The following is a 13367-nucleotide window of genomic DNA, read 5'->3' on the forward strand; positions in this document are numbered from 1 at the left end:
TACCTTCACGTGTGACAATCTTCGTCTATGTATGTGTCCAGGTGTCTGAATAAATTTTGTCTTGGACTCTACGCCTGTGAACGGCTCCATGTATTTTAAAAATTGTTTGTCTCCGTTTCTATGTCCACCATGTTTTTTCTCTAAATGTCTTCATTTGTATCTTTTGTGATTCTCTGAGGCCAAAGAGCGGCGTAGTATGCTGCTGCTGGCCTGCCTGTAAACAGGCTTAAAAATAACAATAAAGAAAAAAAAAGTCTAACAGACACATCATTGTGGTCCAAAACCACTCGGAAGTGACGTCAAAATGACGTACACGCAAACGCGCTGCACACTTGTCGACTGATCGAGATCTGTGGTCGAATCGAGTTAGCGGGAAAAGCGTCTGCTTTGTTCTTCACTGTCATACTGACCGTGTATCTTGAGTGGTTGTGTTTTCGCTATCGAGCAAAATGTCTCGGGTGTATGAAAACATCTTTTGTTACGCTCTGAAAGATTTCAGAGTTTCGGAGGATGGCCTGATTTCAGGCTATTGTAATTCGTTGGAGGAGGTAATAATAATTTTATGTTAGAATTGGCAGGCAAAAATATGCGACTTTAGAGACATTAGGAACTCTAGAAAATAACTTTTTTTCTGCTGTCGGCTAAAATTTCATTTTAATAAATTTTATATGTCGCTTTCCGCGATCTGATTCCAATTTTTAAGTGGAATATTGTAATTAATGATCGCTGTTTAGGAGCTTAATGGCAACTTTGTTTCAAAATTCGCCGTTTGTGAGTTCGTCACCCATGTATTACAATAAGAGAAACTGAACATTGCAGCAGCTCAAGTGCAAACGTCGTCTCGAGTAAATGGCATAATTTAGGAGACACACATGAAAATGGGATTCAGGGCCGGGGAACAGTCATGCAAAAGGAAAATAAAAAGCAGTATATTTGCAGTTGTCATTGCCAGAGCGTGGGCTGTATTCCACGTAAATGTATCCTGCATTTTCCCAGGAATTTTACGTAGTTCTTTCTAATTGCAGTATCAGATCCAGTGCATAATTGCACAAATCCATTACTGCTGTTTTCTTTGTGCTGACACTGAGCTGAATTTCATTGAGGTACTGAATTCAGAGATTAGCTAGAAAACTGTCTATGCAGGGATATGGAGCTCTGTAATTCAAATGACTGTATGATCCTTAGTTTCTCACCAAAGTTTCAGCAAGGTCAGTGACATCAACTATGAAACAACTTTTTTGTCAATAGCACTGTAATGAATGCCACTTTATGCAAATGTTGCTACATGACCACGTTTAGCCTCCCTACTGAATTCTGAGCAAAGATGTATTGTTGATGGATGCTGAGTGAGAGCTTTTTGTTCAGGATACCGTTGCTCAGTAATAACTGTCCGCTTAATTAATACATGTTATGATGTTTCAATTATTACCACTGCTTAGGTGGCTGCTTAAGTATGTGTGGATAATGTTGGAACTCTATTGGGATTGCTAGATCATATTGGTAGACAAAGTCTGTCAGGATCTAAAATTTTCTCTGCACCACACTGAAATTTTGATGATAATGTAAGCTGTTTTAATCTTTAGAAATGCTCGGGGTCTTCATAGGGTATAGAACCTTATGACACTTTGAAGCCCTCAAAGTTAAACTTCTCTTACAGGTGCTCTTTCACATCTACACTCTTTTCTTATTGCCCTGCTAGATTTTATTCTAATTTCTTCTATTGATCTGGCTTTTACTGGAGATGATGTTGATGGGAGTGAGTTATGAAGTCATTGATTTATTTTTCTTAGGTTTTCCTCTCTCAACATAGGACTTGGGATGAGGCAAAATGTCTTCCGGAGATATTATCCCAGTTCTTCTACTTGATGGTGTTGACTTCTCAACGAGGAGAAATGTTGAGGTCTGCATCTATAACCTTGTGAGGAATACCAATAGTAGAAATAGATGGCAAATTATTTTTAAGTTTGGAGTCTGTCAGTCAAATAAGCCTTAAAAGTGCTGTATTATTTTTGTTGGTGATAAGGAGGAATTCTGGTTAACCAGCCCAGATCGTGATTGATTTTGCTCTACTTGTCATTAGATAATTTCCTGAGTCGTACAATAACTTAAGTAAGACTTCAAGACAAGAAGTTGTAGCTTATGGCTTGTATGATGTGGCAGAGTATGCAATATTATGATTTTTTTTTCTTTTTTTTCATATGATGATTATGCAGAATCATAAGTTGTGGTCCTTGAGGGGAGTGTCGTGTACGTAATGGAAGTTTCACGAATTCTGTGAGCAATTCATCGTATCGTGCTCTCTTTCCCAGGTCTTTGGAACAGATTTCAATCCCTTTGCAAATTAATGTGTCAAGATGCTTGCAGATTTTGTGATTAAGCTTAATGGATGTTGTATTAAAGTAATGTAGTCAGAGGTCTTTCTTCCACTTTTGTTAAGAGTTTGACAGCCGAAAACTGATATTTTTCAATTGTAGAAGAGAAATCTTTTTGTAATTTTTACAAAAACTTTTTCATGGATGTATTAACCAGTTTCAACTTTCATCAGTTGTACTGGATAGTTTTGATTGGTGATTGTCTTATTCTTAGTATATAAAACGTGCAACTCATAGTATGCATAATTATTATGCTTAATAAAGCTTTTGTTGACATAAGGCAAGGTGCTTGTAATGAGGTTAACTGAAGCGCTGATCAGTTAACCCCAAAACTAGGTCATTAAACTTCATGTGCACTTGGAAAATATTTTTCATCGTCATAATCACAACTGAAAGAACATTTTATCATCACAATTTTAACTGAAGTCAACAGTAACATAATTTGTGGTCAGTGAATAACAATGGAATAAAAGCAAAAGAGCAAACAATTGAACTCCCAATTTTGTTAACTCATCTATGGTTAATAACATAACACTTACTTACTTTAGCTGTCAAAAACATTGGATGTGATGAAAGGCTGTGTACATTAAATAACTAAATTTTGTAAAGCCTAAAATTTCCCTCTTCATTCATTTTTCCCAGTTAACCTTCAGTGTAGTTACCCTCAGTTTATGCTACTGATTACTTTATTCTCAGGTGGAAACACTTCTTCATCAGCTGAAAACTGTTGGGTTTTCATAATGTGAGAAGTAGTCGTTTTAAAGAGCCATCTTCAGATGTTATGAAAAGTAAGTGAACTGCTGCATTAATTACTTTCTGTGGTTTACCATTTTAGTTCGTATATGTATACTTGAAGGAAGAACTTAGTTTGCTGGAATTAGGGATAGTATATATACTTTAAATGGACATTTCTTTCTAAGCTGCACTAACAATTGATGGAATTGACTCTTTTGTTATTGTTAAGTTGTTGTGATATGCAAAGCAGAATTGTATTAATTATTTTCCTCTGTGTTGTTGACTTGTTTGTCATTTATCCATTTTCACAGCCATACACTCAGTAATTTTTACACACTTGCATTTGATAATAGGCTGATTAAAATTATTTGTTGGTTGACAATTCCAGTCGGAGCTGGTTTCCTCCAATCAGAGTGCTAAATGCGTCAGGTCCAAACTATCTCTGTTCGCTATTTCCTGACTGCCACAACAGCTGATCAATCCACTTCCATTTTCTTGTCTGACTTCCTTTCTTGATGTGTTTGAACGCCATGCAATCATTTGCTGCCTTCAACCAGATTGGCCTTAAACAACATTTTAAGACAGTAGGCATAACTATGTATCCTTACAATATCTTTATGGTGCTAGAGCTAGCTTTAGCATTGTAACATTATGTGAAAGGCTGATCTGGTTGGGACCAAATAATCTTACACGAGTGTAATGTAGAGTGGTGGCATAGTGTAACGGATAAGAAACATTCCTGATCCATATAAAGTTGTGGATTTGAGTCTTGTCAGATTCTTTGATATTTTTTATACCACAGTATTATCAAAATTACTTCATTATTTTTATTCAGTTAATAGGTTTCGATGCAGTTTTATTTCTAACACTCTGCTGTGTCATTTTTGACATTGTATTTAGTTTTTAATTCCTTATATTTCTTCTTCATATCATTCTTATTTCATTTGAAATCAGCTTGTCACCTATAACCTGTAACTGAATGCAAACCAGGACTGCTCATCAGTTGGTAATTTGGCAGTCCATGCAGCTTGTGTGAGGACAGTTTCCGGTGCCATAATTAATGAAAGGAAGAAATTAATTTGCTTTTAGCACTGAAACACAATTTTTTTTGTCTTGAGTTTGCTTATAGAGAATAGCTTCAGCTAGTTTCCTGCCACATGCTTAGTGTTGGATGTTTCTCCATCAAGCCAGGCCAGGCAACAGCATTAGGGATGAGGCTCTGCTGCGACTGCCCGTGGTCACACGGCATTAAATGTATTAATTGTTGTGAACAAAGTACGATTAACAGTTCTTCTGTAGAACGCTGACTGCCATTTTCTAGGATATATTGCACATCATGTTATGGTTAGGTTATTAAATGAGTTTAAATTCTGGGCTATAAAATGTCGTATCTGCCACAGCTATGCCATTGGTCACTCCAGAGCCAGTTGTCAGCAGAGCGTGTCATATTCATGTCATTTCATAATGGCCACTTCCAACACTGCACAGAGATACATGTATACGTTTCCCATCCATTCGTAATCCCAACCTGTGCTCTGCCTCTACTGAGCTAAACCTACTTTTTTTTAACATGAAAATTAAATTGAAAAGCACTTGCTGAGTAACCTGCTCTGTTTGTTGTCTATAATACAGCAGCAGCCAGTGTGCTAACACTTTAGCAACAAGTGCCAGATGCCAACTAACAAATAATTTCAATGAAGCTATACTGCTGTGTTCATGTTGAAATGGTTTCTATGGTTTTCAATAATTGTGGTGTTGATATGTAAAACAGTAGTCAGCTCATTGAACCTATTGACAGGCACATTTAGGTTTATTGTCTCCCTAGTTAAGTTTATTTTTTGTAATTCCACATTTATAGTAATTACATTTTTCTACATAAGTGTTCTTCACATCTCCTTTGTTTACAAAGAATATTAATTCCACATTTATAAAGCACTTCAGTTGCCCGAAAGCAGTATGGTATCCTCATTGCACATGGCAGACAGTTCCCTTTCTTTGCTAGATACAATAGGTGTGACATTGCGTAAAATTTTGCTCCAGTACTAAGGTATGTAAAATAGATAGACAATCTGCTTCCATCAGTTCAGAACTTTGACAATACCTGTGAAATGAATGAAATGTCTTCTCTCATTGTGTTAAGTTAATTAACAATAACATATGTGAATTATTTAACAATAAAAATGTTTGTGTTTTTGTCTGAGAAATATTAACTGTTCCAGGTAAAACAAAGCATTTCTTCAAGCAAATGCAGGGACATGTCCCTATCCCCTTTTTTGGTTGTGCATTTGCAGTGGAGTGTGTGTGGTCGAGGCACTGTGTTTTGGGGCCAAAATACTAAAAAAGTAGAGAGTCTAGTGTACCTGAGCACTTGGTAGGATCATGCTGTGTTAAGATAGACTTACTTTCCATAAAACAAGTTTGTTACAGGGAAAGTTTATTAAATAAATTTTACAGTAGTTCTTTACCCTCTTTAGGAAGACCATGTGACTCCTCGTAAGAGATTGAGGATCATGGATACTAGAAAATGCAACTGCCCAGCGACTTTAAATATGAAGTGTATAAGGGTGTATCCTGATTACCACAGTATGCACTCAGCAACTGAACACAGGGATACCAAGGCAAAAGTGAGTATCCAGTTTGGGTTCTGCTTGGAGAAAATTTTACATGATCAGTTGACAGTATACTTTAAAATCTATTGTTTTTAATGCTCTTAATTAAATAATTGATACATTTTTGTCTTACAGGTTCTTGCAAGTCTACAGAAAGATTTGGCAGTGCCATGCCTGCCTAAGAGCTACCTACGTTATTATTTGACTGCTTCCCCAGCAAGTGCACACACACACATCCTACTGAAAGTGTTGAAGCAAGTGGGTACATACATCCTTCACTTGTAAAGGAAATAAAAAACTTAGTACTCAGTGGAACGACAACTCTCAAAGTCATTAAGTTGGCTCTAGATAAATTTGTTGAAATCTATTTCACTGGGACACACATACCAGGTCAAATGAATACTACCTTTTACCCCACAGAGAAAACTATTTACTGTCACATTTATCGGACCCTTTATGGTACAAATAAAGTATTGTTTGACGAGACTAGACTGCAGAATCAGGTTGATGAGTGGCACAAAGACTCGAGCAATCACAGGATTTATTATAGACATTGCACAGGAGCCAATGGAGAAGTGAAACCATTACTTTTTTGCTATCAGAGCAGTTGGCAGAGAAATCTTTTGAAGAAGTATGGGGGTAGTTGTTTGTTAGATGCAACATACAAAACAACAACATATGATATGCCTTTATTTTTTATAGCTGTGAAGAGTAATGTGGGCTATTTGGTTGCCGGGTTGTGTGTGTGTGTGTGTGTGTGTGTGTGTGTGTGTGTGTGTGTGTGTGTGTGTGTGTGTGTGTGTGTGTGTTCCCCCCCCCCCCCCCCCCCCCAATTCAGATTGAAAATGCAAGATCCATTCATGAAGCACTAGACATTTTCAAAGATTGGAATCCCTTCTATTGGGTTACTGATTTCTCGGAGTCGGAGATAAATGCAATTGAGCAAGCATTCCCTCAGACAAAACTTTACTTGTGCCTTTTCCATCGAAAACAGGCATGGGGAAGATGGTTGAAAAAAAGGATAATCTCTGGGTACCAAATGACATGAAGACATTTCTGGATATGTGGCAAGAAATTTCAGAATCACCAACAGAGAGAGAATTTAGAGATCGCGTAGAAGAGTTGCAAACGCATGAGGTTTCTTGGAGAAACGAGCATGCATGGCCATACTTTAAACAGCAATGGCTAACAGTATGTGAAAGATGGGTGAAAGCGTATGAGGACAAGGGCACATTTGCAACCATTGACACTACAAATGGAGTTGAAGCCATGAACAAGGTTGTAAAACATTTTTTCCTTAAACACAATTCAGACAGGACTTTAACTGGGGTTACGAAGATTATAATAAACCAGTTTCTTCCAAGCCTAATTAGAAAGTACTGCCTGCAGAATTCTGCCATCAAAGCGTATAAGAAAGATGTTCCACCGTTTTTGCATAAAAAACAAACAAGTTTGTGAAACATGTCATGCAGCGATATGCATCAGCAAAAGTTGATTTAACTGCAAGATCAGTGAGTAGGAGATTGGATGGATCATTTTGTGTGGAGAGTGCAAAGTCCAAAAACTGTAATTATGTTGTAAACTTTGATATATCAGATTGCACATGTGAAGATTTTCGGAGATATAAATACCCAAGCAAGCATTTCTGTGCAATCTTTATTTTTTACCCAGAGTGGGGTTTTGATAAAATGCCAGAAAGTTATAAGACTAGTCCATTAATCTGTCTTGATGAAATGTGTGCGGTGGGCTTTAGAAGTGGCTCTTCAGTAATTTCATATGAAGGCAGTAGCAGTGACGAAGCTGTTGAGGAGGCTGTCGAGGTTGAGGAGGCTGTCGAGGCAGCAAATACAGATGGTCTAGTTCAAACCCAGAATATTCCTTTGCAGCAGTTTGCAGCAAGGGAGTTGTGTAAACAATTTATAATCTCACATACAACTGCAGCAACAGTGAAACATTACAAAAAGTGCTTGAATCACTGAGCAACTGTGCACAAGATTTACAATTAGCAAATCCTGAAGTTGGTGGTCTCCCATTAGCAGTGCCATCAACTTCCAAACAATAGCGAAGAACGGTGCCAAAAGCCCTACAAGATCTGTCTTAAACACATTATAACTTTCCATTTGAAGGGTAAGAAATGACTGTTTATTTGAATTTTAGATAGCTCTTTGTCTATGTAAAATACAAATAAGCTCCGTCATTTCTGATCCTCGAGATGGAATGCTATGAGGTCTTTATGTTGGTCTCTGATTTTAAACTTTGTTGCACATTTGAATTTCGAAGTAGCAATAGATAAAGTATTATAAAAAGGATAGTTGCTACATTTGTGTGTGTGTGTTTGTGAGCGAGTGAGTGTGCGCGCATGCTTTTGAAAAGGCCCTTGTTGCCCGAAAGATAAGTCCGACAGTCTTTTTGTTGTGCCTTTCTGTGACTCAGCATCTTCACTATCTGGTGAGCAGCAACAACTATCCTTTTCATAATATTGTTACATTCCATCCCGGATTTTTCATTGTTCATCAGAGAAAAGATTTTTCTGAGGAATTAAACTAGATGGTAGTGTAGAACTTGCGAACTTTTGAAAATATGAAGTAAAAGATTTTAACTTTAAATTAGGTTAATTCAAATATGAGACAATGTTGAGAGTTGAAAAGGTGGAACAAATAAATAAGATATATCTTAGTGGCATTGAGATGTCGTATGACTGATGGAGGAAAGATTTTGCATTTCTTTTTCCAAGTAAGAATGCGCTTGATCTCACATGCTTCAATACATGTCTAGTGATTCACGTGAAACAGAGAAAAAGATAAAGACTGCCCTGTTAACGAACATGTGAGATTGCCCAGTATCACTCTGACATAAGAGTATAGTGTGACCTTTATATGGTATCTGGTCAGCAATGTCATTGGGACCAAATGAAGTAAGTACTGAGTTTTTTTATTTGCTTTGGAAGCTTAATGTGTATCAGTTACCTACATATCAGATATCTACCGCCTTGGTTCTAATGCCCTTAATAACTTTGCAGAGTTACTGCAGGTACCACACAGAAGCAATTACTGTTACTGGAATACCAGTAATGTTTATTAAATTCAGTTATAAAGTAGTTCTGGGCATTGCAGCTGGTGAGCAATGTCGTTGGACAACAAAAGAAGTGAGTACTAAATTTCGGAATTGTGCCTTGAAAACATGTGTATCAGTTGTCTTCATGTTGCATAACTCAATTACTTGGTGTTAATGTTGTTAATTTATTTGTTAGGTTCAGTTATGGATTTCTGGCCTTCAGTCCATGGGAAAATTCACACCAGATTGGATCAAGACTGTTATATTCCAAGGATATCTTGGAAGATTGATGATATTCCTGAAGGAAAACAATCCATATAGTGTTTCACATGTGTATCAAACTGCCATTTGTTGTGGCACATAAATGTTTGTAACTTGATTGTAATTTTTGAACAGTTTCTCAACAATCCAAGAATTTCTTGTAATGAGAAGTAGACATCGTTGCTTGGGTAAAGGAAATACAAATCACGGTCAATACAACTACCTTATTAACTTTCCACAGAGAAATATGTTTCACTACTGCTACTTAAAAATTCAAATGTGTGACAAAGTTTTCTTACAGAACTTGACATAAAGATCTCCCTTATTTGTATTTTTTAGATAGCTCTTATTATTTGATCCTTCAAATGGAATGCTATGACCTCCATGTGACCTATTCCTTAGTAGTTAATTATCCATTAAGGCACAAATATATGAACATTACAATGAGAGAGGCGTCTTTATGCCAGGCCCTGTAAAAGTAATGCCATCTTACTTAGTATTATTGTTGGGAATTTGATGGCACAGCTGTGGGGTGACCACAAATTTCAGGGTTTGCTAACTGCAGATCTGGCACACAGCTGCCGAGTGATTCAAGTGCTTTTCATAATGTTTCACTGTTGATACAGTTGTATGTGAGATTATAAACCTGTTTGAACAACACCTTCACTTCAAATTGCTGCAAAGAAATGGTTAAGGTATCAGTGTGATGCTCTATGTGTGTTTCCTCAACTGTGTCCTCATTGCTACTGTCTTCATGTGAAATTACTGTGGACACACTTCTGAAACCAAACCTGTACATCTTGTGAAGACAGATTTATGGGCTATTCCTACAGCTTTCTGTTATTTTATCAAAACCCCACTCTGGATAGAAAATAAAGATTGCACAGAAATGCTTGCATGGGTATTTATATATCTCAAAATCTTCACATGCGCAGTTTGGTAGAGCAAAGTTGAAGATGGTAGAGCAAAGCTTACAACATAAATTGTCTTTGAACATTGTACTCTCCATACAAAACATTGTCCAACGTCACATTCGCTAATCTTGCAGTTAACTCAACTTACCCTGGTGCATATCACTGCATGACATGTTTCACAAACTTGCTTTTTTTTATGAAAAAACAGTGGAACATCTCTGTTCCGATTTGATGGCAGAATTCTGCAAACAGTACTTTCTAATTAGACTTGGAAGAAATTGATTTCTTATATCCCTAATAGCCCCATTCAAGGTCCCATCTGTATTTCATTTTAGGAAAAAAAGTTTACAATCTTGTTCATGGCTTCAACTCCACTTGTAATGTCAGTGGTATCAAAGTTGCCCTTGTCCTCATAAGCTTCCACTCTCTTTTCATGTACCAATAGCCACTGCTGTTAAACATACAGTTATGCATATTTGTTTCTCTGAGAAGCCTCACTATCTCTTCTGTATGATCTGTAAATTCTCTGTTGGTGATTGTGAAATTTCTTGCCACATGCCCAGAAATCTCTTCATGTCATTTGGTATATATTCAGCCATCTTCCTCAAACCTGTTTCTGATTGAAAAGGCACAAGTAAACTTTTGTCTGAGGAAATGCTTGATCAGTTGTGTTTATCTCAGACTATAAGAAATCAGTAACCCAGTAGATGGAATTCCAATCCTTGAAAATGGCTAGTGCTTCATGAATGGATCTCACATTTTCAACTTGAATGAAAAAGAAAACCAAATAACCCACATTACTCTTTACAGCTATAAAAAAACAAAGGCATATCATGTGTTGTTGTTTTGTATGTTGCATATAACAACTATCCCAGTACTTCTTCAAAAGATCTCTTTGCTAACAGCTCTGATAGAAAAAAGTTATGGTTTCACTCCTCCATTGGCACCTATACCATGTTTGTAATAAATCATGTGATTGCTTTATTCCTTGTGCCACTCGTCAGTATGATTCTGCGATCTAGTCTCGTCAAACAATGCTTTATTTGTACATTACAAGGTCCAATATGTGTGAATATAATTTTTTTCAGTGGGGTAAAATGTAGTATTCGTTAGAGCTGGTATGTGTGTCCCAGTGAAATTATCAATAAATGTATCTAGAGCCAAATTATTGGCTGTATGATGTCATTCCGTTGTGCACCTGAATTTGTATTTCCTTTACAAGTAGTTGTTAGCATGGGTGCGTGCTGATTTGCTGGAGAAGCAGAGAGATAGTCTTTCAGCTATCTTTGAGACAGTTAAAGGAGGTGCTTTAGAAATGAGTGTCCTGATTGATATGAAAAACAGTTTTCAAATTTTCTGTACAAACTGTAAACAGTTCCTCAGTTGGTGATTGTGGAAGAGATTGCCATAGCCACAGTATTGATCCACTGTCAGGTGGTAAACCTAGGATTTCCTTCCAGTATGAGCCAAGTGAAGTAAAACTGTGGTTGGAGAAATGTTTTATATTCTTAAATTGAGTATTTGTAACCCATTACGTTGGATTGCAGTTCATGTGTCAACACTTCAAAATATTTAGTTCTTCACTGATGACACTTGATACCATTTCAATTTTTTAAGGCTATTCTGTGTCAAGTTAAATTTTGAGTTATCCATTTAAGCTTACTTTTTGCTGTGTGGCAGATGGATTTATGTTCATGTAGTATTTTTAACGTTGTGATTCTTGAGTTTCTCCCGGCGTATTTGATAATCAAAATATCCACGGGTGTGCTGCCGGTCTATAGTGTCCAACGGGCACAGTATTTCGGCGATCATACATGTCGCCATCATCAGGAGAACTGACGGACTGAGCTCCTGTGAACGTGCCGGCACAGAGATCCGTACGCTGTGGCTGCTCAGAGGGAACTGGGTTCGGTCGCGGCGGCGGCCGATTTAAATAACTTAAAACTCTAGTACATAGGGCGCGCACTATCTCTGACACAGGGAGTCTACCCCAGGAATTGGAACATCTGAGAACTGTATTTCGAAAAAATGGGTACTCAGAGTGGCAGATTCAACGTGCTCTCCGCAAAACCACTGCAGCACAACCTGTTGAGATGGATGAAGTCACGAGGGAGGAGGTAGGCACTGCATTTATTCCATACACAGGCGCACTCTCGGGGAAAATCGCCCGCATTCTGAAGAAACACCGGGTCGGAACTGTGTTTTGTCCTCTAAATAAAACTCGTGCACTGGTGGGGAGCGCCAAAGATGACCTCGGTTTGAGGAAGGCCGGCGTGTACCAGATTCCGTGTCAATGTGGCAAGTCGTATATTGGTCAGACGATGCATACCGTCGAGGATCGATGCCGTGAACACCAGAGGCACACTCGACTGATGTATCCGAGCAAGTCGGCGGTCGCTGAACATTGTTTGTCGGAAAATCACGCCATGGAGTATGACCGCACGAGGATTCTGGTACAGACGTCGAGATACTGGGACAGCGTTGTTAGAGAGGCCATCGAAATTCGCACCAATGACGACCTCATAAACCGTGACTGTGGCTATAATCTTAACAAGGCTTGGGAACCAGCGATCGGGTTAATCAAGAGTAAATCGAGTAAACGTATAGTTGTGACGAACACGGCGGACAGAGCCATCACACCGACGTCATCTCAGACGCCGTCGCAATCTGTTCCACGGCGGGACCGTGGCGCGGACGGCGGAGGGAGCGCGCCGCCGGCGGAGGGTATTTAAATCGGCTGCCGCCGCGACCGAACCCAGTTCCCTCTGAGCAGCCATAGCGTACGGATCTCCGTGCCGGCACGTTCACAGGAGCTCAGTCCGTCAGTTCACCTGATGATGGCGACATGTATGATCGCCGAAATATTGTGCCCGTTGGACACTATAGACCGGCAGCACACCCGTGGATATTTTGATTATTTTCAACGTTGATTGTGGTAAGGTGTAATAATATGTAAATACCCAATAAAATAGATTGATATTTATATTTTTTGTTTCTGTATAATAATCCTGAAGCTTGGTGACCTGAGTTTTGTGTGTGTGTGTGTGTGTGTGTGTGTGTGTGTGTGTGTGTGTGTGTGTGTGTGTGTAAGATATTATCATTTCATGGGAAATGTGGCAATAACAGATCAGAAATTGTGTGCAGAATATACCTAATTAAAAACACCTGTAAGCGGCTAAAGGTCTGGATTTCATTATAATTTCATTCTTCGAGAGCTGCAAAATCACCCATGGTATCTGTACAGATACCAGCGTCATATAAATTAGTAAGGTTTTTACCGACTATTATTCACCAAAGCCGAAAAAACAGGCTGCATTCAGTAGTAGTACTACATAATGGTGTTGCTTCAGTACAACTTTGAACCCTTTAACTGGCTTAGTTTAGCAGGAGCAAAGTATATTCTTCAAGGTATGTTTCACATG

The 13367-nt window shown here is 38.3% G+C and overlaps 2 long non-coding RNA genes across 2 annotated transcripts; both read left to right on the top strand.

The window, feature by feature from the left end:
* The first annotated feature begins 412 nt into the window (after nt 1–412).
* Nucleotides 413–5944, top strand: LOC124547241. The gene is made up of 5 exons (XR_006967691.1): nt 413–548; nt 3069–3160; nt 5327–5478; nt 5582–5731; nt 5852–5944. It is a non-coding gene; the product is annotated as an uncharacterized LOC124547241 (long non-coding RNA).
* A 654-nt stretch (nt 5945–6598) lies between these two features.
* On the top strand, nt 6599–11728 carry LOC124624043. Its single transcript, XR_006980703.1, has 3 exons — nt 6599–8630; nt 8736–8861; nt 8967–11728. It is a non-coding gene; the product is annotated as an uncharacterized LOC124624043 (long non-coding RNA).
* Nucleotides 11729–13367: the final 1639 nt, after the last annotated feature.

The sequence above is a fragment of the Schistocerca americana genome, chromosome 1 (assembly GCF_021461395.2).
Source record: "Schistocerca americana isolate TAMUIC-IGC-003095 chromosome 1, iqSchAmer2.1, whole genome shotgun sequence".
NCBI lineage: Eukaryota > Metazoa > Arthropoda > Insecta > Orthoptera > Acrididae > Schistocerca > Schistocerca americana.